The sequence below is a fragment of the Orbicella faveolata genome, unplaced genomic scaffold (genome assembly GCF_042242905.1).
Source record: "Orbicella faveolata isolate gen_17 unplaced genomic scaffold, um_ofav_v1 contig_46, whole genome shotgun sequence".
Taxonomy (NCBI): Eukaryota; Metazoa; Cnidaria; class Anthozoa; order Scleractinia; family Merulinidae; genus Orbicella; species Orbicella faveolata.
Window position 1 is genome coordinate 31,610,899 of NW_028301576.1, and position 3,741 is coordinate 31,614,639.

At 43.4% G+C, this 3,741-nt stretch overlaps 1 pseudogene; it reads right to left on the reverse strand.

The window, feature by feature from the left end:
* Positions 1-207: 207 nt before the first annotated feature.
* On the reverse strand, positions 208-1,170 carry LOC149099743 (uncharacterized; annotated as a pseudogene).
* Positions 1,171-3,741: the final 2,571 nt, after the last annotated feature.

Genomic DNA, 3,741 nt, shown 5'->3' on the forward strand with positions numbered 1-3,741 from the left:
CTTCAATCGGTCTCAAATGTTCCCAGTTCTTAGCTGTGGCCTTAGTAGGGATGTGCTCTTCGGCAGGAATAGACATACTTGTAAAAGCGACCGGGATATGAATCTTGAAGTCAGAATTATATCCTCTTACTTGAAAAAGGCTTGAGACTCTGGCTGTCGACGAGTGAGTCTTGACTTCTGATAGTGCTCAATCAAAGCTTCGTTGGCTGTGTTTCTGCATCAAGTTTGTCGCAGGTTTCTTAGGATAAACGTAGCGTCGCTCTGCGTGTCCAAAATTGCGTAAACCAATACTCCTTTGTCGGGCTTTGACAATGACAGCCACACAGCAACTATCATAGGGGTGTCGGTACTGGAGGCGCCTTGCGATGTACATGAAGTAGTCTTGCGAACATTGGCGGATTCCTGTTCTTCTCTTCTCTTCTTCTCTTCTGGCATCTTAGGATGTCTTTCCTCATGAAGACAGGTGGGGTGATTCTTGTTACAGGTCGCACAGGTCAGCCTCCTCTTACAATAAATAAATATAAATATATACAATCACTAGACATGTGCCCCTTCACCAGGCATCCGAAACAAAGCCTGTTTTCCTTGACAAAATTCAGTTTGTTTTTGTGTCTCTGCCTTAAACTTTATGCATGCATTCAACAGATGGTCAGTCTTTTTGCAGAATGAACATTGCAGTTGCAGCCTTGAGGTTGTTTGGCTCCTTTGAACTTTCTTGCATCGTCTTGGTGTTACGAACAGACCTTTTCTCTTCGTGTTTCAGTTTTGGTTCCTTGTGAGTGCTGTCTGTTGCCCTTTCCAACTCCTTCACAGCATGACACGATGAAATAGGATTGCATAAGAGATCTGCTTCAGCACTGATGAAGGTTGTGAAGGTCTTGAAATCTGGATACTTCTTTTCTGCTTTCATTTTTCTTGTGGCTTCTCTGTTCCACCGTAAAACAACCCAGTCTGGCAATTTGGTGAGTAGCTTCTGGTTTTCAATGTAGTCATTCAAGACGTTTAGATTCTCGATTACTTGCATAGCAGTTTCCACACTTGTTAGGAAATCAGCAAATCTTCTAAGACCCTGGTGATCTTTCATACCGATCTTGGGCCATTTTCGTAGCTTGTCTCTGTACGCATTTGTTACTATGAACGGATGACCAAACCTCTCGTGTAGAATGTTCCACGCTCATTTGTGAGCTTCTGATGAACCTTGCAGGAAAAGTCTGTTAATGGCTTCTTTGGCAGATCCACTCACGTATTGCTTCAAGTAATACATCTTAGCGCTTGACGGTACGCTCTTTCGGTGTATGTGGGCATGAAAGGATGACTTCCAACCCGGATAAAGGATGGGCTCACTGCTGAAGATGGTCGGTTCAGGTGCTGGGAGGCGACTCGTGCTGAACGAATCAGCTATCGCTGTGACGATCGAGGTGACAGTATCTACATTTGTTGATGACACTTACGGTTGAACGTATATGGGATGGATGGTTTCACTTTCCATGGGAAATTGATGTGCGTCCCGAGGCTGTTGAGCAGGCTGCGCAGTTGAATTCAGGGTGTTTCTATCTGATGGTGAATGTTTGACTTCTAGAGGCAGAAGTGAGGACACTGCTTCTCTCTCAAGGTCTATCTGGATTGGAGAAGTGTCCAAGGGATCATCTTCAACTGAGTCAATATCGCCTTCAAATTGTTGCACCTCTTGATACACCCTTAGCTTCGCTCTTGCTATTTCTATCTGTTTCTTGGCCTCCATTTGTTCCAACTCCACCTTTCTCTGCGTTAGTTCTGTTTCAATTCTTGCTGTGGCTTCCTTATGTTTTGCTTCTTCTTGTAGGGAGTTAAAGAAGGCTGATGCTGCTGCAGAGCTGGCTGTAAGGGAAGCAGAATTTAAGTTGATGAGAGGGGATGCCATTGAGAAACGATTGCTTCTTGATCGACCTGACCTTATGGATGCCTTGCTTGATGTACTTCACACACATCTTATATCTTCTTCGTTGCGTGACACAGCTGAATTGCCTCTAATAGATTTTCTTTCCGGTGTTTCAGTCAAGGCATCACATACGTCCATCTTCTGTCTAATTTCTTGTCTTGGGGCCTGATCGTTTCGTATTTTATCATATAACTTCTCAGTTTTGTTGCAGAGATCCTTCAAACAGAGAATTGCTTCTTCCTTTTCAGCTTTTTCTACTTGTGACGATGGCAACTGTTTAGCAACAAACGACTTGATATCTGTTGCTTGCATTTTCCACGTGTCGTACGCTTCGTGAAATTTCTTAATGAGCTCATCTTCATTCTTCTCATGCTCTCTTTGGCACTGCTCCTGATAGGCTTGGCCCTTCTTGGTGAGTGTTCGAACTCTAGTAATCCACGATTCAGGTTCCGACTGCTCTTGGACTATGTTTAGGCTATTTTTATCTAACAAGGCAGCAAGTTTATCAAGTCAACTTTCTTCTTATAGTCTGTGCTGGAGACCAGATGACTTTTTCAGGTTTGTTAATCTCTCAAATGTCATTGGTTCAATAACGCAAGATGTGAGTGTCTTTACTCTACTAATTGCAACGTATGATATTCCTGGAGTTTTTTCGTTTTTACCCATGTCTATCCACGCATTTGTTGGAGTCAATCCCTGGCTTTTGTGTATTGTCATTCACATTACCCAATGTATCAGATATAACTGTTGGACATATGGGTACGCATTGTTGTATGTTGTTACAAATTGTTGGGCCTGTATAGTCATCAAACTTGACAATAACAGCAATAGGCATGTCAGGGGGTTGCTGATTGGTAGCATATATGAAGTCGACAACAGTACCAGTTGCACCATTCACAGACCAACATCTGTCCACAAATTCATTGTAAGCATGACCTGTGCTCCTTTAGCAAGGAAAACAACAGGTTCTAGTCCTGACATTTCATCAGCACTGGCCTTTTTAGCCGCTTCAGTGGAGTGTCTAGCATTATTCCTTGCTATTGGTTGGTTCAGGGCAGATAACTTTTCAAAGTTGTATTTTGCAACTTCGTCTTAGTGTCTTTAAATGCACTGATGTTGTCTACCATTGATGGTTGTCTAGTTAAGAGAAGTGTCCAGTCATTTTGAGTGCAATCCCCTGTGTGTAAAAGTCTGCATACGAGCTAAGTGGCCCATCAGGCCAGAGCTTATCCTGGTTTCTGTAGCATGAAGCGACTAGGAGTATTTCTACTCCCCCCTGGATGGGATGCTAGTCCATCGCAGGGTTACCCCAGCATTAAGTTTGCCAGTACCCATTTATACACCTGGGTGGAGAGAGGCAATGTGAGAGTAAAGTGTCTTGCCCAAGAACACAACACAATGTCCCCAGCCAGGACTCGAACCCGGACCGCTCGATCCTGTAACAGGTTCCATACCAAACAACGTCCCTGGATTGTAACTCACCTGCATGCGATTTAATTCTTTCAAATACCTCATCTCTTCTTTGTTTAGATGCTGCTAGAAGGGCAATGATTCCTGTAGCAGAGGCTTTTCAGAATGTTTCCCTTTTCTCAACTTGACAAATTAGATACTGTCCAGTCAGTTGTCTTCAATCTCTTAGCTGCCAAGAGCCCAAGTGGCTCAGCATCAATATCAGCTCCACAGCTAGCCATATCTAGAAGCGAAATTTTTGTGTGATCTCCGTTGTAAATATGGAGTAGGAGGCATTCACTCAAAGACATAAGCATTGTAGCAACTCACAAATTAGTGTCTACAGATATATTTTTGCCAACGAGCCATCCGAG